Source organism: Mustela lutreola, chromosome 13 (genome assembly GCF_030435805.1).
Source record: "Mustela lutreola isolate mMusLut2 chromosome 13, mMusLut2.pri, whole genome shotgun sequence".
In the NCBI taxonomy this organism is placed as follows: Eukaryota; Metazoa; Chordata; class Mammalia; order Carnivora; family Mustelidae; genus Mustela; species Mustela lutreola.
Window position 1 is genome coordinate 65252913 of NC_081302.1, and position 26144 is coordinate 65279056.

A 26144-nucleotide genomic window follows, 5' to 3' on the forward strand; every position below is an offset into this window, starting at 1 on the left:
TGGTTGTATTTGTCCCCAATTTTTTTTGGAAAAAAATTTAAATTTACAAAGTTGCAAGGATAGCACAATGAATACCTGTATACTCTTCACCTAGAGTCAATGATTGTTAACATTTTTCCATATTTGCCTCCCCCTTTCTCTCCATATGGTTTTCTTTCTTCACAGAATCATTTGAGGATTCATACAGGAGTGAGAACTGCACCACAAGAGGGGAGGCAGAGAGCATGGACAGAACGAGGATCGTGGGGGAGATGTAGTGGTGAGTGTATGTGTGGAAAGCTTCTTACCTCTTCAGTTTTCTTATCAAAGAGGAATCGGGTATGTGAGGAGAGCTGTTGGGAGTTTGTAGAAAGAGGAGAAAGTTTTTATCAAGTCAGTCAGTAGGCATCAGTCTGGGGTCAAGACCCTGGGGTGTACAAAGACCTTCAGCGGGTGCAAGGCCATACACCAGCTCAACACAATCCATTTCCATATGTATTGTCTCCTTATATTCTTCCTGCTACACTCTCCATCTCCCCGGTTTTAGGAGTCCTGTTAGTAAAACCTTCCCACTAGCCGCAGCCTACTTCTTCTATCTCCATGACTTCAACAGTGTTTTGGATTCAAAAGTTTTCAATTTGAGGCACTTTCTTTACTAGCCTCATAGGATACCACATTTTTCTTGGTTTCCTTCCTAATTGATCACTCACTGCATCAGGGTTTCTTTGGTTTCTTTACCCTCATCCCTGACTGTGAAATATTGAAGCAGCTATGTCTGAAACCTTGAACCTCTTCTCTTCTTTATTATCACCAAGGTTTTCTCATCCAGTCTCATGGCTGTAACAACCATCTATGTGTTTGCGACTCCTAATTGGCATCTCCAGCTGGTCTTTTCTCTGAATTCCCAAATTGTGCATCTAACTACCTAGATGAGATCTCCATTAGGGTGTATATTAAGCGTGTCATGCTTAACATTATCAAGCCCAGACTCCTGCTAGTTCTGTCTCAAAACCTGCTATGCCTGAAGCCTTCCTCACCCCAGACAAGCAATTTCCATGTTTTCCAATGCTCAGGCCAACAACTTTGGAGTTATTCCTTTTTCTCTCTCCCAATCCCTGTTGCCAATCCATCGGTAAAACCTATAGACTCTACCTTCAAGACATATTCAGAATCTGGCGTTTTCTCATCACCTCCGCCCGACCACCGTGGTCACAGATACCACGTTCTTAGTTGGATTTAGCGCATTAGCCTCCTAATTGGTCACCTTGCTTCCTCCCTTGACCTCTTTAGCAGACCATTCTCAACATGGCGGCCATTCCACTGCTCGGAACCCTCCAGAGGCCAATGTCCTGCCAGCCACCCAGGAGGCCCTTCGTACGGTCCCTCTTTACCTTTCTGACCTCTCCTCCTGCCATCTCACCTGCTTCCGTTCTGCTCCAGGCATCCCATCTCCTTTGCTGTGTCTCACATGTACCAGACATGCCCTCACCTCGCGCTTTTGCATCTGCTGTTCCTTCAGCTTGTTCCTCAGAGATTGCTGAAACTCTCTGAGGCTGCCTTCTCAGTGAGGCTTCGGACAGTGACTCCCTCCTGCTACTGCTATTCCCATTCCCTTCTTTATTTTTCTTCGTAAAGCTCGCTTACTGTTGTACTGTATTTTGCTTCTTTATTCATCATCTGTCTCCACCCATAGAGCAGGGATTTTGTCCGTTTTTGTCACTGACCTAACCTCTTCTTTGTTTTCTTCAGCCTGTATTCCTTTTTTTTTTTTTTTTTTTAAGATTTTATTTATTTATTTGATGGTCAGAGATCACAAGTAGGTAGAGAGGCAGGCAGAGAGAGAAGGGGGAAGCAGGCTCGCCGCTGAGCAGAGAGCCTGATGCGGGGCTTGATCCCAGGATCCTGGGATCATGACCTGAGCCAAAGCCAGAGGCTTTAACCCACTGAGCCACCCAGGTGCCCCTTCAGCCTGTATTCCCACATCCCGTCACACCCCACCTCGGGTGTGAGAATATCCGTACCAGTGTATTTCTTCTTGATATGCCTTGAGATTCCACCTCTCCTCCCAACAAGACTGTTTCTTTTGAACTGGGCATAGCTTCTGCCCCTGCATCTCAGCCAGGAGCCCCGGCCTACCAAGTATTGTGGGCACATGTAAAGCCGTATATATCAACTGATTCCCTCTTTAATGATCCATAAAGATACATTAAAATTGGAGGCTGTCAGTATTTGCTTCTGACTCTCTGGCTGTTTATTATTTTGAGTGAATTATTGGGTACCTCTTTTCCTGTTTTCCCCTCTTCATTTAGGACGGACACCCTCCACCGTGACAAGTCTGTACTCCCTCTGCTTCCTGCTCTCCTACATCTGCTTCGGATTCTGCTCTCTCTCTCCTGTCAGGGTAGTCTGCTAACATTTTGAAATCCTTTACCTTAGACACCAGGGGAAAAAAACATTGGAGGTTGAAGCGTGGCACCATTAGACATTTTTATGGATGGAATAAATCAGTTTTGTATTTTTATAGATTTGACAGCCCAGCTTTGAAAGGCGTAACTGTAAAACAATACATATTGGAAAATATCTGGGTGGATCCCATAACCTTATTCTATCAGATATCTCACCTATTAATTATTTTCCCTTGCACTTGAGGATTTGAACGTGGCTGACAAAGGTGTTAAGAACTGAGTCAAGACAGCTTGCATTTACACACAGTTTAAATGCACATTCAGAATGATTTCCACCTTTTAAATGTGTCGATTATTATTCTGTGGTGTGTAACAGTGTGGCAAGGACGACATGGTTAATGCAATAATACAATCTTCCATCATTTTTATGAGACATTTGCATCCTTTTATGAAACACCTAATTGACAGTTGCCCCACCAGTCCTCCCCAATGGAACTGCCTATTAAATGGAATTTATGGCCAGTGCTTTTAAAGTCAGTTAAATGACATGAAATGAAAATCTATTTTAAATGATGTTCCATGAAATCTTTTCTCTGGCTGGAAAAATTGCATTTCAAGAAATATTTATTTATTGTGTAGTTGAACAAGCCGGAGTGTCAACGTATGGTGTGCATTAAGCAGTCCTTTTCCGTTGGGGATATATCTGCTACTGTTAGGAGGCACAATCCCAGATGTGGCTGTGGCCCTTCTGATGTAAGTCTGGGCACAGCCAGCAAAGTGCCTGTACTTGGGGAACACATCGCCATCCTCATGCCGCTGCTCGAGAGAGTCCTCATCCTGCATGTATTCTCTCTGTCATCTCAGTGCTCTCACTTCCTTGTTTATCTCCTCTGGAGTGTCACCTCCAACAGGACAGCAATTCTGTTTTGTTCATGGATGTATCCTCTAGCTGATGGGAGGTCCTCAATAAATTTTTGCTGAATGAATGAATGAATCAATCAATCAATAATCAATCAATCAATCAATACCCTGACCGCTTGGACCTCATTCCTTTTGTGATTTTGACACAGTATTTTATCCTCTTCAACCCATTAAGTTCTTATTCTACAAACCACTGAATTTTATGATGAAGCTGCTTTATTATTATTATTTTTTTAAGGAGGTAGATGAGCCACTGTAGTTAAGAACTGGCACTTCTTTCAACGGACTGATGGGTGGGTCTCACAGGGTGGCCTGTGACTTGGATGGATGCCTGGATACCTTTCAAACTCCCTGATCCAGTCTGCCTGATATTTGGGAGGACTGGTGAGGTGAGTGAGCATAGACATTGGTTTGGGTTTGGGAAGGGCAGTGACTTTATTTGAGTTTTGACTTAATTGAGGGTCAATGGGATGCTCTACACCTGCACCTTCTATGACAAAGTGAACAAGGTTAGAACCGGATAGGTGGAGGGTCAGTTGACTCTTTCCAGAGTTGAGCTGAGAATTTACCCTCACAGTGCTTTAAGGGAATGGGAATCTACTCTGAGCACTCAAATATTTTGACAATCCTATAATGTCTCAAAATGCAAGGACTGCATCTACTTCCTTTGCCTTTGTAGTGCCAGGCCCTGGGACTATTTTTTGTTTCATCAACATTGACTGTGTTTTGTGAGCAGAGGTGGGTATTTAGTAAACATCGTTGAATGAGTGAAGTCATTCATTCTTGTTTCTGGTTGATACTATTTTAGGGGCAGGTTCAAGTTTGTGGTGCCTGAACATAACGTTCATTTTATGGGGTCTCCTCTTTAATGGAAAAAAAAAAAGCACAAAATGACAAGTTAGGCATGAATGTAAATATTTATTTGGAAAGAGTAAAGAAATTATATTAAACTACTGGAAGTTTAAAGGTTCATTTCCCTTTTCCAATCTCTTTTTAGCTAGTTGCCAGAGTACTTTCTTAGAAGGCTTCCCTGTTCTAAACTGGCTTTCCTCATGCATTTAGAACTCTGTAAAACTTCAGCAATTCTCAGCTTATGCACACAAAGCTCCCCAAATCTCAACTTACATTAGTTTCACAGTAAACCTACCTTTCTGATTGTTTCACCATAGTCTTGAAAACCTGAGAAGGTCTTAGATAGAACAAGGGTGGGAATGTGTAGAAAGAGAAAGAGAGAGCTCTTGACCAAGGTAGGCCATTGGACCTCTGAGAAAGCTCTAGAAACCATTTGAGACCTAAACTAAACCATAGTCCAGAAATGCTGCTAACACCAGGACATTCTGCATAGCCTTCTTTTGGATCCTTGCCATGGTTCCTGACTTGCCCTGTCTCTTGTGACCAGGGCTTGGCAGCCACCAACATCCTGCCTTTGGGTTGATACTGGATCAAGCCTCCGGCATATGTAGAGTTGAATGAATTCCCACGCTCTATACGCTACTTGTCATCACTCAGTGGGGATAAAGTAAGGTCAATTGTTCTTTCTCTCATTTTTTCTTTCTCTTTCATCTTATTTTCTGTCTTCTCAGGGAGGGGAGCAATGTATGAGTAGTAATGTCCTTTGTTCCTCTTCTGAAACCTAAAAACAAGCTCTCATTTATAGAAGTATGTGATAGTCATTTTTTTTCCCCTGGGTCCCTTCAATTCTTTCATAGATTTATATAATACATCTGTGTCACCCATCAGACATTGTAAATCTTTTTCATAACATTTTTAGGACGAGACATGTTTAAAGCAGGGGAATTCAGCAAAGTACATGTGTATGACATGTATAAAGGGTATGATAAGGAATTGAGATAGACATGGAACCTTCTGGGGAACATATGCTATTTAGGAGGTAGATGGCAAATGATAAATGTGGGACCACGGTAGATTGTAATGATGTATCATAATGAAGGTTAAAAAAAGGAGGGGGTGACGTCTGTCAGAATCCATGAGAGAGAAAAAATGCATCAGGCTGTATACTCTTCATGGAAGGGGTACTATATCCTGTGGAACTTTAGAGAAGGATGGGGTTCCAGTCAGCACAGATGGGCTGAGAGAATAGAAGAAAGGAAAGCATTCCAGGTAACCAGTCCAGCATGCCGAAATTAGGAGAGTGTGGGGCATGTTCAGGGAAAAGCGAATATATAATTCTGCTGTCATGTGGGAGACTGTAATTGAGAAGTGTTTAAATATAAATATGATATATTCATTATGTAAATATAAAATATGTTTATAGTTATATACCTAAAATATAAATTAGGTATGCATTATGGATGTCCTTGAATATTGAGCTTAATAATCTCTGTGAAAGAGAGTGTGGTATATTGAGAAAATCATAGAACTTGGAGCAAGAAGATCTGGGTTGGAGTATGACATCGTATGGCACTAGCTGACTGACTTTTGGCAAATCATTAAGCAAATCGGAGGCTCCCTAAAAGAATGGTGGATTAATGTGTGAACTAGTGGTCATAAGATTACAGTGAGACTCAAAATGAAGGAAATGGTGTTTGGGCAATAAATTCTTGCAAGAAAAACTTACCAGGGCCTAGATCCTAAGGGTACTGAGGGAATCACGCATGCAGGGTTCTGTTCTCAAAGAGCTGACATGTTGGTTCAGAGACCCAGATAATATGTGCATAGACTAACCAAAAGGAAATAAAATAATTTCAGAGAGAGGTAATTGCTGGGAAGGAAGGAGAACAGACAACTGGGGAGAGAATAATGAGACTGGGTCAAAGAGTTGGGTTTTTGGTAATTTAAATAAGGTAGTCATGGAAGGCTTCATGGAAGAGTGGAGAACTAACGGAAATAAGCCGGAAATGTGAAGATCTGAGGGTCTGGAGTTCCAGCAAGACCACAGAGAAGGACCAGAATGACCAGTGGATGGAGGGCAGGGGGAGATGGAGGAGACAAGTTCCTTAAAATGCTTGGAACAGATCACCTAGATAGGGCCACATGGTCTTGGGGAAGGAGTTTGATTTTGGTTCCAATGGCAATGGGAAATTAGGTTGGGGGGTGAGGGGGGCACAATTTATTCTACAAGAAGAGAATTGTAGCAGGGCATGAACGAAAGTAGGGAAGACCAGACAGGAGGCCATTGTGGTCATTTAGGCAAGCAATCATGGTGGTTTAGAGAGAGTTGTTGTGGGGAGACAGAAATACATGGCTGAATTTGGGTTATTTGGAGTATTACCACGAAATTGCTGATGCATTAGATGTGACCGTAGATAAAATGCTAAGTGGAAGTGCTTTGTAATTGGAGAGCCCTGTGTGCACATCAAGTACTAACACAGCTTGTTTTGGCAGCCGGGAGGGAAAGCCAACAGTTTGGATGAGAGTGGCATGAAGGAGCACTGTGGGGAGGTGATCCTCCAGTCTCGTATGAGCGCAGGAAAGATGGGCAGAGCTCAGGAAGGAATATGTGTCAGCCCAGCACATCCCAACTTCAACATGCACACAAATCACCTGGGGATCTTGTCAAAATGCAGATTTGTAGGTCTCAGGTAAGCCCCGAGATTCTGCTTTTGTAATGTGCTCCCAGGTGATGTCAAAGCTGCTGGTCTGCAGGTCACACTCCCAGCAGCAAAGAGTTCAGGAGAATAACAGCTGAACGTGATGAGGGCTTGAATGAGGAAGAGGATGGATATAGCGAGGAGAGCTCTTGCTTTTACAGTGATTATGGAAGAGCAAAAGGGAATCATGAACAAATGAAGTTTTGAATCAAGGTAACCAAGAAACGATGGTGTCAATAACATGAACCCTTAAAGCAGGAGGAAGTTTGAGGAAAGGGAGAGGATGAATTTTCCAATCCCCATTCTTTTTTCTTGTGCTGCTGCGTGGGGACTGACTTGGTTTCTTAGAATGGGAGGCCCCCCTTCCCCCTGCCGCTGTTCTATATTGTCTGGAACAAAGATGAGTCAAAGGTTCTAGTGTCTACTGTGTGTTGCTGAACTTGAGAACAAAGAGACTGAATGTATTTAAAGAGCCATAATGGAAAGGAGAACTGAGAACTTCATTCCAAGTCATGTGGTTGGAATTTGAACTAGTAAATCATCTTGGAAGTCAAGAAAGGCCATGTTTCCTTGGACCGAGCTCTCCTAGTCCCTGTATGTTTACAGCTGAGCATTCTTGAGGTCAATTCCCACCTCTATCCCCTGCACATGACATGCTGCTGACTTCAGATATCAACGCCATAAAGACCGAGGACCGGTACTAGTACATCTGTGTGGTGTTAATAATGATACCAGCCCACGTCACAGAACACTATGCCAAGCACTGTGCCAAGCATTTCGTAGTTATTTCATGAAACTCCTACAGTTCCAGGAGCATGGTGTTACTAGTATTACCCCTCTCCATCCCAGACACCTCCACCCCCACTTTGTAGCCCAGGGGTGTGAGGTTTTGCAAGGCTGGGTATTTTGCCAAGGTCCCACAGTAGGGTGGCAGAGCTGGAATTCAGATTAACCAATGAGGTGATTTTTCCAACAAGCAGGCCCAGGGAGTCTAGTTCTTGGAGCCCCACTCTGAACCTACTTCAGAATCATTGTACCGTATGGTTACCTGGGCTTAAAACAGGGACCTGGCCTAGCAATTAATCAATTTAATTGGGCTCTGGTCATAGCTCTGCCCTTAATTATCTGTGTGACCCTAGGCAAAGCATTTGAGTTTTCTGAGCTAAAATATTCTCACCTGGAAGAAAAAGAGGATCGCTGGAGTTTTCTCAGGCACAGCTATCCGTCAGAATCAACAGAGGAGCCTTTAACGGATTCTGATGATGGGTCCCTCCTCCACCTCCCCTCCCTAGAGATTCCAACTCACTTAGTTTGGCCAAGGACTCAGGTGTTAGAACTTTTAAACAGTTTCTCAGGGCTTCCAGTGGACAGCCAGGTACGAGCCCCTAGTCTGGTTGATCATTCTTTGAAGAAAGTAAAGGAAAGCCCACATCTGTCACTGTCTTTCTAAGACTTGGTGATGCAAATCTCCGCGTGACGCAGGCGTCGGACTCTTGTCACCACCGGGACTCATATTTCACGGGGACTTTTGTCTTGGCCACAAAGCCTAGATGAGGCTCTGTGATCTGACATATTAGACATTAGGGAGGTGATACAAAGATTGTATTTTATAAGGGAAGAATATGAACATAGGATAGATGATTCCCCCTCCCCCTTTTTGTTTTAAAAAAATAGAAGCTGCTTGTCCAGACTGGCCCTCTGAGGAGCCTAGCTGGGTACTCTGTGTGCTGACAGATAACCTGGGGTTGAGACGTGTGATCGGGTCCAGCAGGATCCGCCTCAATTTGGCTGGGAAAACGTAGTCACTGGATGTCTGAGATATTACAAAGAGTGACATGAGAGCAAGGCATGAGCTCTATGTGGAAATTATTTCATCCCTAGGGTTTGGCTGTCGAATACCCTCTGGGCTTCTCAGACTGGCTTCGGGGCAGCCCCCAGTGCTTTGTCAAACCCCACTTAACAGAGGCACGTGGTGACTAGTCACCCTCACCCGAGGGTTTCCCAGTCGGGGGGCCCCCTCCTCACGAATGGTGCCAATACGTTTCTATTTTACGATTCTTTAGTTGTAAGCATCAGTGTATTTCTCAGTTGTCCTGGCAGAGCCAAACCTGGGCCACTTCCTTCCCATCCCCACCTTTTCCCCACTTCTGGTCCTGAACTGCTGAACCCAAAGATGTTTGCCTTCCGTGGCAAGATGACATCAGCGAGGAGGCAGTCCCTCGGCCGAGGGAGCCAAGTCCTCAGACATGATCTCGGAAGTAGGACAAGTACATTTTGTTTCTGAGATTCAACCCAGAGAACTGCTTGGTCCCCTAAGCATGTGCCAAGTGTGTTTGCGCAACCTTAGGAGCCGCTTCCAGAATGTGGTGTAAGAATCTGCCAAGGGTTTCATTTCTTTGGGGAATGCACATACATGCATGGCATGACCGGTGCTGGCCAGACATGTCTGTGTGAGTGGGTGGGGTGGGAGGGGGGACCCGAAACTTTAAAAAATTAGGGTCCTGAGAGAAGATCTCCCTGGCTGGGCTAGACTCCAGACCCAACTTGGCAATGCTCACTCCGGCAGGGATGTGTGGCTAGGCAGAATATTGAGATTGAGTTGGCCAGGTCATGGTTCCATTTTGTTTTGGCTCAGGGTCTGTTAATCCAAGGGCAAGGAGCAAGAAAAGCTACCAATTTGGCTGCTGATTCTGAACATTTGCTCTGCATTCTTGAATCCTCCTGGTTCAAGAGAACTTCCTTGCTCCTCTACCCTGCCCCAAGTCATGGGATAAGAAAACTACACACACACGCGCGCGCGCGCACACGCACACAGATACTCATGTACAGATATAGAAGGTTGCAACCTTTCAGGAAATGACAATCATCAGTTGCCTGTAAAGATGGTTGTATACCTATTAACAACCAAATTTAAGAACTGACTACTGTTGATGTCTTTCAAAGGCTAATCTGATAACAAACCCCTCCATTTCGTAGTGCTTTACAGTTTGCAGAACAATTTCATATTCTCATTCGAACAGCCCCTTTTGTGAAGGGGGGACGCGTTTCCTCTCCATTTTAACATCCGAGGAAATGGTGGATCAGAGAGTTTAAGTGACCCAGCAGTTAAGTTCCGGGATCGTGATAAAAAAACATGGATCGGTCCCATCCAACCTCTCTACCACATGGGCTCTTTAACCTTGATCTTAGAAAGATTGGAGCTTAATAGGGACAGGAGTCTTCTATTTACATGGCTGGATGTTAGGGCCTTGTGCCTCCAAGTGGCCCAAGGATCAGCAGCAGCACCCACATCTCCTGGGAGCCCCTCAGAGCTGTGGTACCCAGGCCGGGTGACTCATGTGCACAGTCAAGTGTGGGATGCCCTGGGAGGGCGCGTGGGCTTTCCATCTCACCTCTGCCACAGACAGGAGTACCTGAGTGCCAGAATTGCAGAAAAGCTGGAAACTAGGGAGAAATAGCCACAGAGGTTTCCCCTCCCTAGAAGGTCTACCTCTGGGATGAGCCTAAGACACTGCTTCACTTTGAAAAACTCCCCAGGTAGTTCTGAGGCAGATTTAAGAGCCCAAGGGAATAGATTACCCCTGAGATTTCTTCCTGCCTTTTGTGAGTCTGAGAGCCTTGTCCTAAGGAACATGCCTGTACATGTATGCTTTGTCCCCTCCTGGGGTTTTATTTATGCTTCAGGATTCATACAACATTCTGCATGGAGTTCAGCCTTTCCCCTGGGCCCTGAGACTGTGCACTCTCGAGTCTTCCTTTAAGAAGTGTTCCTCAGAATGTCAACCCCCCCCTACCTCCGACGCTGTAACTGTGCCAAGGTGGGGGATTTTATTCCCTTCCTCTGCCCAGGAAAAGGAATGAAAAAGTCTGAAAGAGGCCCCCAGCAGGCACAGCCACCAGTGTGAGGGGCTGCTGACATTTTACTGAGGAGCCCTGGCTGGCACATGACCTCCTCCAGTGCTGAAGCCCCAGGGTAGGGAGGAGTGCCCGCACACCCTCTCTTAGGTAAAGCACTCAGATATCCCTTAGAACTGGCAAAAAAGTTAGCATATTGCAAATGTCACCAAGAGAGCCAAGACACGAGTTCCTGCCAAGATCTGGCTCCCGGGAAAGGCTTGGCTGTTTCTGGTAAGGCATGGAGAGTCCCCAAGACATGGTTGTGTTTATTGTACATCTATTTAAAAAAAAAAAAAAAGAAAGAAAGAAAAAGAAAAAAAAAAAAAAGCAAATACCAAAACAAAACCCACATTTCCCTGTGTGTACAGAGTCATGCTCTAGGATTTGGGAATGTGTTCGCTCTCCTGTTGAGCCATCTGCTCGAGATACCGAGAGGGAAAATTCATTAGGGAGAGATTATGCCGGGGTCAGGAGAGGACAGCTGGACAGCCAAGGCGCCGGAGCCAGCTCATGTGTGAGGGAGCTCGTAACTCTAGCTGTCCTGCATTTCACTGCTTCTTAGATATGCAGGGATGATGCCAGGCAGCAGGACCCATGCTGTTTGCTAGGTTTTGCAAAACAATTTAGAAATGGGCAGAACTTTCTTGCAGAGCCTCGCCCTGTTGCTACCCATCTTTCAGGCTGACATCAGTGCTGCCCAGGTCTCGCACTGGACATGTGGGGACATGCGCTTCCTCTGAGTGCCACACACAGTGGCCATTCCTGGCTTCGGGCTTGTGCCAGTCCGGTCCCTCTTTGCTAACTGGCTTTCTTTGTCCCTCCTTGTCTCTATGTTTAGCAGCTGCATGGCTAATTCTTCTGATTTCCTCTCCCCAGACTTCTTGGATTCCTCTCATCACCTCTTTCCTGTCTCTTTCTGGCCCAGATACTCAGGGCACAACCCGATTTCCAGAGCTAGACTTCCCACTTTCCCTCCCAAGCTCCGGATCCCAGAGAATGTGGAAATACTGGAGGAGAATCTCTCTTGGATCCTGGGGCTAGAGACAGGAAAGTTTCTGGGCCCTTGGTGCCCAGCATCTTTGCTATTTAGCTTCTCCACAGGAATTGGCTGTCCTCTTGGCACTCCACTGTAAGTCAGTGTTGTCACCATCTGTGAATGGAGAGGCCAAGGCAGGGAACAATCCTGTTCGCCTGAAAGGTTTAACAGCAAGATGTGGGCAGTGTGGTTGAGTGGACCCTCAGATTACAAAAGCCCGTGGTTCTCAATCCTGCTATCGCTTGGAATCCTCTTGGATAGTTACAAAATATATCAATTCCTGGGCCCTGCTCCCAGAATTCTGACCTAACTGGGCTGGGGTGATGCTTAGGTTAGGTATGTCTTTTTTTACAAGCTGTTGGCTGGGTGGCAAGCCCTTGCTCTGGCAGGGTCTTCAATCCTATCAAATCCCCACTTTCAAGGTGCTGGCTGGCTGTGTTATTTCTCAATGTCAAATTCTGAACAGGAATGCCTCAAGCTTGCTGATCCAGTTGGGGGAGGCCAATGTGAATGATAGTGTTAGGAAAAATGCAACTTGGTTGCTGCCTGGCACAGACAGTGGCTTATTAATGGCTAACGAAGTGTAGCCCGATGATGCTACCGGGAGGGCTGGCTGGAATGAGTAACATGGGTGAACCCGGGTCTTTCGTAATTACGTGTGAGTATGGTTCATGGGCTGCATACACCTCTTGCTCTTCTTACGACCTCTGTGCCGGGAAGCAGACTTTTCCGCTGCTTATTCCATTACGCTGTGTCTGTAGCCTAATGGCTTCTAGATTCGTCCTAATCTCTTTTGCGAGGGAGCACCTTTGGAATGGGTATCATTTCTGTATCTGTCTTAATTACCCTTTCTTATTAAGGTGTGGGAATGGGAAGGGCTGCTTTCGCTTGCACACAGCTGGGTTGATCTGGGCTGCTGGGGGAGACGGGTCTGCCTGCTTCTAGCTGCCTGCACCGAACTGGCCCCCCAAAGACAGATCAACACACCTCTCCTCCTTGCTCGTTGTGGCCGCCATGTGTGCTTTTGATTCAAGAGTGTGTCTTTGGATATCATGTCTGTGGCAACAGATCTAGGAGGAGAGATTTTTAGAAAGGGACATTTGCACAGTAGCTGCACCCCCTGTTGGTGGGGTTTCCCCACAAAAGAGTTAGAATCAGGGCTACCAGGGATCCCAAATGTCATTTAGCCTTGGGTCACATGCTCAAGTGTTTTTATAGCCCCGTCTAATAGAATTTTCTGTGATGTTGACAATGCCCAGTTCAGCGGCCCCCTAGCCACACGGTGGCTATTGAATCTTGAAATTGACAAGAGTGACTGCGGAACTAAATTTTTAAGATTATTTAATTTTAGTTTCCATTTAAATTGAAGTAGCCCCATGACCTAGGGACCACTGGTTTGGACTCCTTGGATCTATAGTTGGGCAAGATGGGTCAACATGGCAGGGGGGAGTGGCCAGGGCCCACATACATCCTGAGGGCACGTGGGAACTCATGTCCTGTCTAAAGGAGGCTCACTTCGCCCCAGCAAATAATTGCCATGTGAGAATATGACAGGCCCAATGGTAAAATGTTCTCATTTTTTAAGAGAAGACAACAATTCAGGATTTTATTTGAAATCTCCTATGTTTTAAAGGTTGGAAACAGTTCAAATATTTTAAAGAGGCTGTAACTTTTCATCTAGTACAATTTCTTCACTTTACAGTTGAGGAAACTGGGACTCAGGGAGATGGTATGTCTTCCCCAAGGCTACATAGCAAAAGGGTGACCCAGGCATCCTTGGTCTGCATTCTGAGTCTATCCACTTGTCTCTTAATTGCTGTCTGTGCTGCTTTACTGTATTCTCATTCTAGACATTGCCTATTTAATCCTCCAGGCTTTTTTCATCTTACCAGACTGACCTATGAGCTTGATTCCTTTTCTGATTCTTCCAGCCAAGAATCTTCCCCAAGCATATGAAATGCCCCCATGGCAGAGGAGAGGGAATTTTTGCCTCTTGGATTTAGGGGGCTGGAAGCAGTCTGTCTAGAGGTCTGAAATTTCTTTGAAGTTTCATATTTTATCTTTCAAAAAAGCCTATGCAAACTTGGCAGTCTTCTTCTTAATATATTTGTGCTTATTTGATATTAAGACACAATCCTCTTTCCCATCTTGGGAACTGAAGTTCCCAAGTGAACAGATTGTCTGTGGTTTTGTGAATTATCCGGCCCACGGCTTATATCACTGGGTACCTCATACCCCTGTTTGAAAAGTGCTAATGCATGACAATGTCATGGTCGATTTACATTTCTTTGTCATCCCAACTTTTCTCCTTGTAATAGGTAGAGAGGAGACTTCTTGTTTGGGGGAATGTCAGACTTTCCAGTCTTTTCTAGGGAGATGTGAGTAGTTTGGGGACATGAACTTGGATCCTGTCTCACTGTCCTTGAATTTCAAATAGTTTAAGGGCATAACTAGAGAAGTAGTATAAAGTGGGGAACATAACCAGGAGCAAAGAGATCAATGCAAGGTCACTGCTATTTGAATGATGTTTTCTCCCAGACTGCTGTTGTCTTCAAAGAGAAAGGCACAGGAGGAGTAGGTGGGAGTGACCAGGGAGGAACCATGTTCTGGAGAGGTAGTGAAAATGGCCTTAATCCAACCTCAACAGCACACGCCTCAGGCAAGCTGAGGCAGAAATCCCAACTCCTGGCTGTATCTCTTGAAGACAGAATGCAGAGGAAAGGCAGGCAGCTCTCACAAAGAGAAGCCATGAGCTTCCAGTCGTGTTCATTTTGTTACTCTGCACCTGCTCCAGGTTCCAACGTCTTTTCTGTGTTTCTGCATTACCCTCATCTCACCTGAGAGGCTTCCAGGTCAATGAGAGGACGGAAAGGAAAGTTCAAGAATCCTGGCACTGAGTTTGTACCTAGTCCCAGCTTAATCAAGGTAGCAGCAGAAGAGCAGCAGAAATGGCTCATGAGCATTTTTACTTAGATAAGAGACTGGGAAAAGGTGGGACCCTTTGCCTAGTTACTTTTATTCTCCACAGAGACTAGAGTGCAGTGCTGTACATTGTAGGTTCTCATGAATGCGATTGGTCTGACAAGGAGCTTCGGTTATTCTAGCCAAATTCTCAGGCTCCTTTGGTCGCCTTCTGACATATATATTTACATTTTGAATTCATCGGAAGACAGCCACAACTTCAACTATTACTCTTTCAAACTTTTATCTCCCCCGAACATCACCCCATAGTTTGAATTGCCTACCAGATACATCCTTCCTGTTGAGGTATCGTAAGTCCTATCAAACTTTAATTTTGCTCAACAGAATTTATCATAGTTTCTCCCAAACCTGCTCTGTATATTATACTTTCTCTCTTGGGTAGTGATAAGTGGCTCACTCAGTTTCTCAGTTAGATACCCCTCCATTTATCTTGGATTTCTCTCCTTCTCCTACCACATTCAATTAGTTGCCTCTCTTGTCAAATTTCTTCTTGTGTATTTGGCAGTATTCGCACTGCTCCACCGCTGTGACTTGGATTCATATTATCATGTCTTGTCTAGACTATTGCTGTGGCCTCTCCACTATTCTTTTTCCCTGACCTCTCGTCGCTCTGGTACCCAGAGGGACTTTAACACTGACCTCATGAGGGGTGCCTGGGTGGCTCAGTGGGTTAAAGCCTCTGCCTTCAGCTGAGGTCATGATCCCAGGGTCCTGGGATCGAGCCCCACATCGGGCTCTCTGCTCAGCAGGGAGCCTGCTTCCCCCTCTCTCTCTGCCTGCCTCTCTGCCTACTTGTGATCTCTGTCTGTCAAATAAATAAATAAAATCTTTAAAAAACAAAAACAAAAAACAAAAAAACCCACTGACCTCATGAAATCGTTAGAAAAAAAAAATGGATACAACTGAGGTCTCCTGCTTTAGATTCTATGTTGCCCACTGTTGTTCTGGAAAAAGGTTTCAATTCTTTGTAAAATTTGCAAGATTTGTCCCAAACTGACCCTATTTAGTTCTCCAACCTCAGCTTTTCCCAGTTTTCACCTACACACTTGACCATCAAGCCAGAGGACAGTTCTTTCCTCGTTCCTCAAATCTGGCACACCCTTTTACGACTGCGTGGTTGCCATGCCGTCATCTGTGTCTAGGAGGCTCTGTTTATTTCTTATCCGTCTTTCAAGTCCAATTTCTGGTGCCAATTCCTTTTCAAATTTCCTCCAGCTCTTCCAGTCAGGATTAGCTAGTTCACCTCTTACCCTTCCCAACCTGGCTCTTCTATGGCTGTGAAGCTTTGTGATCTCCTGGTTTTATAGCTTATGTGTATTCTCTGCTGGATGGTGAGATCCTGAAGACATATACCCTGCCTATCTCTGTGTCCGTAGGGCTAGCACAGTGCCAAGCTCAAGGTAGGGGCCCAGTGAACATTTGTCCTAATGCTCATCTTACTAATCATGTGGCTGACCGTGAGCCCCTTAAGAGAAGGGATCAAACCTTACACACCTTTCCATTGGTGATGCCCATCATATACTTGTGCTTTCTAAACATTTTTGGACTTGATGGATCAGACATTTCCAGAAATACACTTTGCTGATAACGATCTCTTTATTGCCCAGGTTTGTGGCCTTGGAAAGTTATAAATCACGGTCGGGAGGGAATGAAGATTCCTGAAGACCAACAGTCCAGCACAGCAACCGTGCTTTTTGGGTTCTTTTTATTTCCACCCAGAAATTATACCAAGAAGGGTGATAACTACTATTTACTGGGTCTGCAACATGTCAAGTTTTGCATTAGAAATTACCTCATCCAATTAGCATTTCTTTAAAGGCAGTTATGATTGAACTAAGGGCTGTCATCAGAAAAACCCTGGAATTTATTTAAAATTACCTTTTGCACATCTGAAAGACTCAAATTATTGTTTAAGCCCCTCAGACATTACACCACTAATCCTTTTCTAATGATCTCATCTTAAGAAATAGCACCGGCAGGAGGACTGCTGAGTCTCCCCCCATAAAAACATAATGAACAGATTTGGGTATTTACATAATAACTCAGAATGATTTCAGGGCATTTTAGACAAAATGTACAGCCACTTAGATGGCTGTCATTGTAGTTATCTCATCGCTTTCAGAAATTAAATGGAAAAAAAAAGGAAAATCTGGGAGTTTTTGCATCTGTTGCACTTGATTTAGCTACTTAAATGATCTGTGTTGGAAGCAAAGTGCCACCATTAGGAAATCTGGTTCCCAGAAAATGCAACCATTAATGCTTTGAGCAAGAGATCAAAAATCGACCTGAATTAGAAGCAAATAGATTCCAGAAATCCTTTTGAAAATGGCTACTACTTAACATGTAGGGGGGAAACTGATGCTCCTAGGGTTGAGATAAGTTACCAAGTTACTTATTCTTGACTCCTGTACCATTTTTAGTTAGTATTTTACTTCTATCTCCTTCTCTCTTTTTTAACTTGAAAGATTGGACATAATAGTAATTATTTTGTGCTTTAAAATATTATTTTTATTATTTTTAGAGAGAAGGTGTGTGAAAGAGGGGACGGGAGGGACAGAGGGAGAGAGAGAATCTCAAACAGACTCCCCACCCAGTGTAAAGCCTGATGTGGGGCTCAATCTCATGACCCTGAGATCATGACCTGAGCTGAAATCAAGAGTCCGACGCTTAACCGACTGAGCTACCCAGGCACGCCTGTATTTTAAATTATTTACCCACATGTTTGTTATTTCCTTGCCTCCTCATTTCTTCTTGAGAATCATTTTATTTCCTTCTGTGATCATTTTCTTCTTTCTGAACGTCATCGTTTCCAAGTTTTTTACTGCGTGTCGGTGATGATCTCTCCAGGGTTTTTCTTTCTTGAAATTATGTTAATTTCACTCATATTTGAAAGGTAGTTTTGCCAGATTGTCCATGATTTTCTCTCAGTTGTTTCTGTTTGCAAGCCAACTGTTGGGCTGATATTCTTTGTAGGTTGTCTCCCTTTTTCTCTGGATGCTTCTCTGTCTTGGTGATTCTGCAATCCCAAGTTGCGCTGTCTGGGTGGGGCTTTCTTTGGAAACATTGTATTTATCGAACTTCAGGTATCAGAGGATTACTGAGTCAACTCCAGAAAAGGCTCCATTATCTCCTTTGGTACTCCCTTCAGATACACGTTAGATCTTTTTCCTTGACCTCCTTGCCTCTTAACCCTCTTTCATATTTTTCATCTCTTTACCATTTTATACTGCATTTTTGGTAATTTTTCTCAGCTTTATCTTTTCATTAAATTTCCCTTCAGTTCTGACTAGTTACTTCAGCTTTTGTTTCTCAAAGTTTTAATTGGCCTTAAAAAATATCTGTCCAATTATATTTGACAGTCTCTTATTTCTCTGCCAACTTTTTGATACTACCTTTCCCCTACTCTATTGTGCTAAAAAACATGTAACATGAAATCTACCCTCTTAACAGATGTTTATGTGCAGTACAGGATTGTTAACTATAAACACCGTATTGTACAGCAGCTCTTTAGAACTTTTTCATCTTCCTGTCTTTCATTTTTTAAGCATATCAAATGTATTTTGTATTCTTAGCTGATAATCCTGTTATCTGTGTTCTTACATTGTCTGATCTTGCAAGTTGTTCCTTCTGTTGGCCCTTTACAAGGTGGCTTGTTTTCCTTTGCATTGTGGGATCTCCCCCTTTCTTTCTTTTTTTTAAATTAAATTAAGTTATTTTTATTTTTTAAAGATTTTATTTATTTATTTGACACAAAGATAGATAGATAGATAGATAGATAGATAGATAGAACAAACAGAGGAAGTGGCAAGCAGAGAAAAGAGGGAGAAGCAGACTCCCCACTGAGCAGGAAGCCCAATGTGGGGCTGGATCCCAGGACCCTGGGATCATGACCTGAGCTGAAGGCAGATGCTTAACTGACTGAGCCACCCAGGTGCCTCTTTCCCTTACTTTTTGCAAATACCTACTTATTGAACATTATTGTCGGAATTCTTCGAGATGTGTGGTGATGTGTATTCCTCTTTAAATTTTTAGTTGACATTTTTAGACTGTATTCTAGGCTTGAACCATTTTAAGGGTGGGCTTATGGTCAAATATTCTGAGTTCTTCCCCCACTTTCTCCCCACCCATCTGTCAAGAGCGAAGGACAGAACAGACTTATATCCATTTCCCTCTCCAGTAGATTTTCCTATTCTAGAGTCACTCATTGAGAGTGTTTCTCATCTGAGGTCCTATTTATCGGGTTCTTTCTTTGTTGCTGGAATTCACTCTGACATCTCATCATACTCTCGCCCAGGATTGCTTCCTATCCTGTGGGCATGGAACCTCTTAAAACCCAGGCACTAGGTCCCTGTTGGTCAGCAGATGACACAATGCTGGCTCCAGTAGCAGGTGCCCACCTTGGATTCGTGTTTTCTCACTGTTTCTGCCTTTGAGAATTGTGCTTACTTTCTTTCAGCTCTACCATATGTTTCAAAACACATTTTCCAATTTATTCTGTGTTTCCAGTATCTCTAGACCTCTAGTTAGTTGAGCTTCCAGAATACAAGAGTTATCATTCCTGTCTGAGAGTTAAGAAACACATTTCAGGGTGCCTGGGTGGCTCAGTGGGTTAAGCCTCTGCTTTTGGCTCAGGTCATGGTCTCAGGGTCCTGGGATCGAGTCCTGCATCGGGCTCTCTGCTCAGCAGGGAGCCTGCTTCCCCCTCTCTCTGCCTGCCTCTCTGTCTACTTGTGATCTCTCTCTCTGTCAAATAAATAAATAAAATTAAAAAAAAAAAAGAAAGAAAGAAAGAAACACATTTCACAGTGGGCTAAGTGACTTGGCAAATAATCTGTGTCTACACTAGATCCCCAGGCCCGCATCCCAGCTCTTATCTTATTGGAGAAGGTAGCAGTCATTCTACCAGCTCATACTATAAAGATACTCAAAGGGCAAATGATGACCTTGTTTCATACCTCTTTAAGAACATAGAATTAGAGAGGAAATTCTTCTTGCCCCACTTTCCAAACCTACCATACTTTCATACTCATCCTTACTGTTCTGCCTTCAGTTTCTATGGGTAAAATTTCTTCTTTTACCTAAGTCTGCCCTTTCAACCTGCAGGTGCTTTGGACCCCTTCCTCTTGGTTTTCCTCTTTGAAATCATCCATTTTTTTGGCCACCACTCCAATTCCTCTCTCCATTGTACTATTACCACGATTACTGGTGTACCCTTGGAAAGACCCATTTTCATTGACCCCATATCTATCTCTAGGCACAACTTCATTTATCTGCTGTTCTTGACAGCAACTGATTCAAAGTATTTTCAATGTCATAGTTTCCACTCTTTCTTTTCACATCCTTTCCTGCAACCCATTGTAGCTGGGCTTCTATACTTTCCAGTTGCATGTGTTAAATAAGATCATCTCCATGTTGTCAAGACCAGTGATCACTGATCTGTTCTTATCTTACTTGACCTTTGGGCAGCATTTTGCACCACTTCCTGTTCTCCTTTTTCTCGAAACACTTGTCTTCTTTGGTTGTATGATCACTCTGCTGATTCGCTTCCTACCATAAATGTTTGCTCCATCTTAAGTCCCTCTCTTCTGCCAGACCTCTAAATTTTGGGGTACTGTGAGGGTCTGAACTGGACCCATCTTCTTTTCTCCATCCACTCTTGTAATTCCAATGGCTTTAAATTTGGAAATGACTCTCAGATTTGCCTCTTTAGACCTCCACTGTGCCTCCAGCACCTGAGATAGTATCTAACATAGTATGTGCAAAATGAATCTAGAAAGGGACCCCTGGGTGGCTCAGCCAGTTAAGCAGGCAACTCTTGATTTTGGCTCAGGCCATGATCTCAGCATCCTGGGACCAAGCCCCCTGTTGGGATCCATGTTTAGTGGAAAGGCTGCTCCAGGATTCTCTCTCTCTGTGTCTCTCTGCCCCTGCTTGCACTCTCTCTCTCTGTCGAATAAATAAATCTTAAAAAAAAAAAAAAAAAGAATCTAGAAAAATAGACCAAAAAAAATATCTTGAAGACTCAAAATCTAAAGTCTGAAGTGCTTTCAATCAGGCGAAATGGATGTGAATAGAATCTTGGAATCACTGCCCTTCACCTGGTTCATGCTGACATCTTCAAAGAATTGTGGCAAAAATTCATAAAATTCTTGGTATTCCTTAGAAGAAACAAAAATCCAATTTAAGACTCCTCTTCATGTAAAGCTTGAAAATGGACTGGTGCAGTCTACTGCTCCTTGAAGTATGTTGAGCTTTATAATGAAATATTTAGAATAGGAAAGAAATTCACAAACCCTGGGGCAATAGACATCAGAGCACTAGAGGAACAAATCCTTTTCAAATCTGGGTTGCTTTTTTCAGAGAGGGAGAAGTGTGTGTGTGTGTGTGTGTGTGTGTATGTGTGTGCACGCACGTGAGCCAGGGAGAGTTTGGGGTGGAAGGGCATTGACTATAACATTAGTGAAGGAAGGGAGAGGAAAGGTAATGTTCCTTAAAAGATAAAACCCATGTGGTATCATGTCTGGCAAGAAAGGTACAGATTGGCTCAGATAGACAAGCAGATCCAGGAAAGGCAAGATGATAATTAATTGCACAGCTCCTTCAACCCAAGGCGTTCTCAGATGGACTCCTCCAGGGGTCCCCATTAGTCCTGGGCTTATTTGAATTCTGGCTAATGATCTGGAGGAGGGTGTTGCCAGTCTACTAATGACTGAATCACATTCATTTTGAGGGCTTAAATCATCAGCATGGACTGAAAAGAATGCTCATTGTATAAACTTTCTATTGCCGCTGTAACAAATTAACACAATCTAGTGGTTTGAAACAATATAAATTCATTACCTTATAGTTCCGTAGGCCAGAAGTCTGAATGGTCTCAGTAGGCTCAAGTCAAGGTGTTGGTCAAGCTGCATTCCTTCTAGAGACTTTGCGGGGAGGAACTATTTCCTTGCCCTTCCAGCTTCTAGAGACCTCTCTTGGTCCGTACTCAGACTTCTCCATTTCAGAACCAGCAATGGGGCATCTAATCCTTCTTCTGCCATCTCTCCCTGGTTCTCTGCAGCCAGGAAAGAATCTCCCCTCTGAAGGACTGTGTCATCATCCTGGGCTACCCGGATAAGCCAGAAGAGTCTTCCCAACTTAAGGTCCTTGACCTCAGTCATATCTAACACTCAGGCTAACAATTAAGTGAAAGCCAGGGGAGGCTTAAGAACAATTCTAAAAAAGTTATGCCTGTGCAAACGTCTCAAAGTATAGACAAGGATCCCTAATGAGAAATGACAGGCTAGGATAAAGGTTGGTCAGTTTTAATCAGATATAAGAAATTAACATTAGGAGTGGGGGTGTGGTAGACAAGATAGTGACCTCCTGAAGCCATCTACATCCTAGCCCCTGTGACTATATGCCCATATAATTTGGCAGTCGATAGTATAGTTTATTATGCCATATGTGCAGTCAGAGGGACTTTGCAGAAGTGATTGAGTTGAGGCTCTTGAGATGGAGGGATTGGATGATCAGACTGGGCCCGGTGTGATCACAAGTGTCTTTAAAAGTGGAAGAGGGATGTAAAGGGGCAGAGAATCAGAGGATGGCAGCTCGAGGAAGATGCAGCCTGGTGTTGGTGACCCTGAACACAGAGGGGTTGGGGGCCAGAGAATGCCCGCTCTGGGAAGGGGAAAAGATAAGGAAATGGATTCTTACCTGGTGCATATGGAAGAAACACAGCTCTCCCTACCCGCGCAGGCCTTGATTTCAGCCTAGTGACACCTATCTTGCTCCTCTGACCTTTGGAGCTATGAGATAATACATTTGTGTTGCTTTAAACCACTAGATTTGTAGCAATTTGTAGCAGAAGTCGTTGGAAACTGATAGAGGGGAGGTGGGTCTGCTTCCTGCAAAGAGGTTTAATGCTAAATCCACCTTCCCTCAAAGTTTGATTGAAAGGCTGTATATATACATAAACACAAAACCTATAGTACAGTCTTTGCTATCTAAGTGTATTTTCCTCTTTCATAAGCTTCCTTCGATCAGGAGCACAGAACCCATAGACAGACACTTACAAATAAACAGTGTTGAGCTTCTAAAGGACAGGAGGAGTTGGGAAGCCTGGGCCGGAGAAAACAAAATACTCTCCAGTTTGGGGCCTACCAGCGGTGTGGCAGTGTGACCCGCAGCATCTCTCAGGTTCAAACCAGGGTGTGAGGTGTTCTTAACTGTCTGACCTCAGACTGTTAGTTCAGGCTAATTAAGCCTCTCCCGAGCGCACGGAGTGTCCTGGCTTGCAGTGGTGTTGGGTAACGGTTTAGGTTGTACACCTTTGCTCCACGGGCTTACTTGATTTTCTGTCTCTCTTCTGTTTCTCTCTGCAGGATTCAGGCCCGGATTTCCTTTCAGTTTTCTTTCAAGATCCCTTTCAATAAGAATGCACTCCACATGGGGCGCCTGGGTGGCTCAGTGGGTTAAGCCTCTGCCCTCAGGTCATGATCTCAGGGTCCTGGGATGGAGTCCCTGCATCAGGCCCTCTGCTCAGCAGGGATCCTGTTTCCCCCTCTCTCTGTCTGCTGCTCTGCCTGCTTGTGATCTCTCTCTCTCTCTCTCTCTCTGTGTCAAGTAAATAAATAAAATCTTAAAAAAAAATGCAGTCTACTGGGTGCTCTCCTGGGTTCTCTAGGGTTGAGGCCATGGAAGGGACTATTTCTGAAGGCAGGCAGCAGGCTAGAACCAGCCACATTACCATCTAGCAAATCTCCTCTGTGCCTAACAGGCTCTTTCCTCTCCTCCTGGAGTGCACTTACCTACACAAATTCTCTGATGGGTTTGGAAGCAGAGCCTGCTGCCGACTGTGTCTGGAAAGGGACAGTGGAGGGAAAGGTCACTGGGAATTAGTAAGAGTGTGGGAGGGAGAGGAGCTGGTTAGACTTTACAAGCTATTTTATGCAATGTTTCTTAACCATGAACTAGAATTAATAAAGAGCCTACGTGGCTTGTGTGTTACGGTGTTATTTTCGTATTACTGGTAAGCCCTCGCCACGGTCCAATAAGCAAGAACTTGCATGATCTGAGAGTGTGTATCCACACGTATCTCACTGGTTCAGCAGTCAGCTTGGACTAATGTTCTTACAGCCCCCTGTTTTGCAACAAAATCTGCTGTCTTTCTAACTTCAGACCATCTTATCTACCATCTATCTAAGGGGATGGAGATCTTAGGAAGGAAAGTAACACTTTCCTCTTAGGCAAGTTACTTAGCTCATTTAAGCCTTAATTTCTCCATCTGTGAAGTGGGGGGTGGTAACACCAAACTCAGGGGATTGTTGTGTAATGAAACAGTGCATGTAAAGCCCTTGGTAGAGTACCTGCCACAGGGTGGGCTGTCCGTAAAAGTTAGCTCCTTTTCTCAGTGACGCATGCTTGAGGGTGACGAGATGTCAGGTATGAGGCCAAGTGCTAGAGCGCAAAGATGACCGAAATACACTTGTGACTAAGAGATTGTTTGGAGTTTGCTGGGGGTGGGGAAATGGAGAATATGTGGATAAGTAAGATTAAAATGAAGAATCATGGGTCCTGTTAAAACTGTGAATAGGGGAGAGAGAGTGGCCCACTGTACTTAGAAGAGGGGTGAGGATAATGAGGAAGGGCTTCTAGATGAGACGTGCTGGACCTGAGTCTTGAAGTACAAGGACGTTTTCATGAGGCAGATGGATGAGAAAGACAGGAAGGCGCCCCCATGCCTCCTGCTTGATCAGGTACCTATCGCAGAGGGGCCTGGTGGTGTAGACCAGGAACCAGGAACGCCACCTAGGTGTCCCTCCTCAGACACTGTCTGACATGCCCCCACGGCTGCCTCACCTCGGCCTCCGGAGGGCAGGGGAAAATGACCCTGCACAGCTGTGACAGGGAGGAGGGCAGTCATCCAAGCCTCCAGCTCCTGAAGTTAGAGGGCCTCCTGGGCCTGCAGAGCGCAGCTTCCTCCAGGATCCCTTAAAACAGAAACCAACTCTGGGAGGTGGGCAGACTCCTGCCGCTTCCTGCCCTTGCTGGCGGTCACATGGGGAGGCACAATGGGAAAGGGAGTCCTTGGTGCACAAGAAGTGTGGTAAGAAGGATCCTTACCACTTGCTAAGTTGTAATTAATTGTCTCCATTTCTTCCAGCTGCCCTTTCTTCCCCTCCAGAGAGTCCTACGCCTGCTGCAGCGTGCCTACTCTAGATAGCACATGGGTCACCGGTCGTGGTGAGGGCGTTTTCTTTATTTTCTCCTTTCAGGGCAAGAAGGTCCTCACTCAATTTTTGCACACAGTATGTACTCAGTAAACACTGGTTGAGAGAAACTTGATTTCTTATATGAATGGATGCACTTCTCAGAATGTAATCGGACAGCAAGCAAGTCCCACAAAGGCGAAGCCCACATCTGACCCACTCACGGGAATATGCCTGGGCCGGCATAAGGCACCGTGCCACCCTGGTGCACAGTGGAGGTCAACACCGAGCTCCAGAGTCATCTCTAAATACTTCTGCCCACTTTGAGTGAGTTACTAGGTCCTGTAGTTGTGCCTATGTTCTCCCACTTGTCTCTTAACTTCCTACTGCTGCTTTAATGCAAACCCTGGTTGTAATTTGTCTTAAGTGTTACCAAAACCTTTTATCCCATCTCCTGGTCTCCCTGTTTCCAGTGCCACCTCACTCTACTCTGTAGCCTACTGTTTAAAAAGTATGGCCCAATCGCATATAACCTCATCATCCATGTGTGTATAAATACATACGTGTATGTGCACCTGTGTGTGTGTGTGTGTGTGTGTGTGTGTGTTCCTCAGTCTGGAAATAAGACCCTTCACAATATAGTCCACACCTAACTCTCAGGACGTTCTTCTTTTGCCATTTGCTGTACTTGGAAGTACCACACGCTGTTCCATGAATATCCCATGATTCTTTCTCTTCATGGACTTGCTTGTGTCCTTCTCTGCTTCTGGAATGCCCTATTACTCAGTTCCAAGTTTGATTGCTACCTTGCCTTACCCAGAGGCAGAGGGATTGAAATGTTTGAGCTGAAAGGGCCCATGGAATGTTCCACAGCTGCCTCCTTAACTCTATACATGGGGAAATTGAACCCTAGGAAAGAGACTAGGCCGATGGGAGCCCAACATTCAAGTCAGGACTGAGAAAGATCTGCTGACTCTTAATCTCTTAATTCATTGCTTTTTCTAGGCGGTCAGGGTCCTTGATAAACCTTCAGTAACTTCTCTTATGACACCATTTATATCCCATTTTGTTTTACAATGTCTTGTGATTGTCTGGATTTGTAGGTCTGAGGGCAGAGACCACTTCTTAATCATCTCCGTATCTTCCACAGTACCTAGCACAGGGCTTGCCCATGGTAGAT

At 44.5% G+C, this 26144-nt stretch overlaps 1 long non-coding RNA gene across 1 annotated transcript; it reads left to right on the top strand.

Moving 5' to 3' along the window:
- Positions 1 to 173: 173 nt before the first annotated feature.
- LOC131813786 (uncharacterized) lies at positions 174 to 25100 on the top strand. The gene is made up of 2 exons (XR_009346975.1): positions 174 to 259; positions 24919 to 25100. It is a non-coding gene; the product is annotated as an uncharacterized LOC131813786 (long non-coding RNA).
- The last annotated feature ends 1044 nt before the right edge of the window (positions 25101 to 26144 follow it).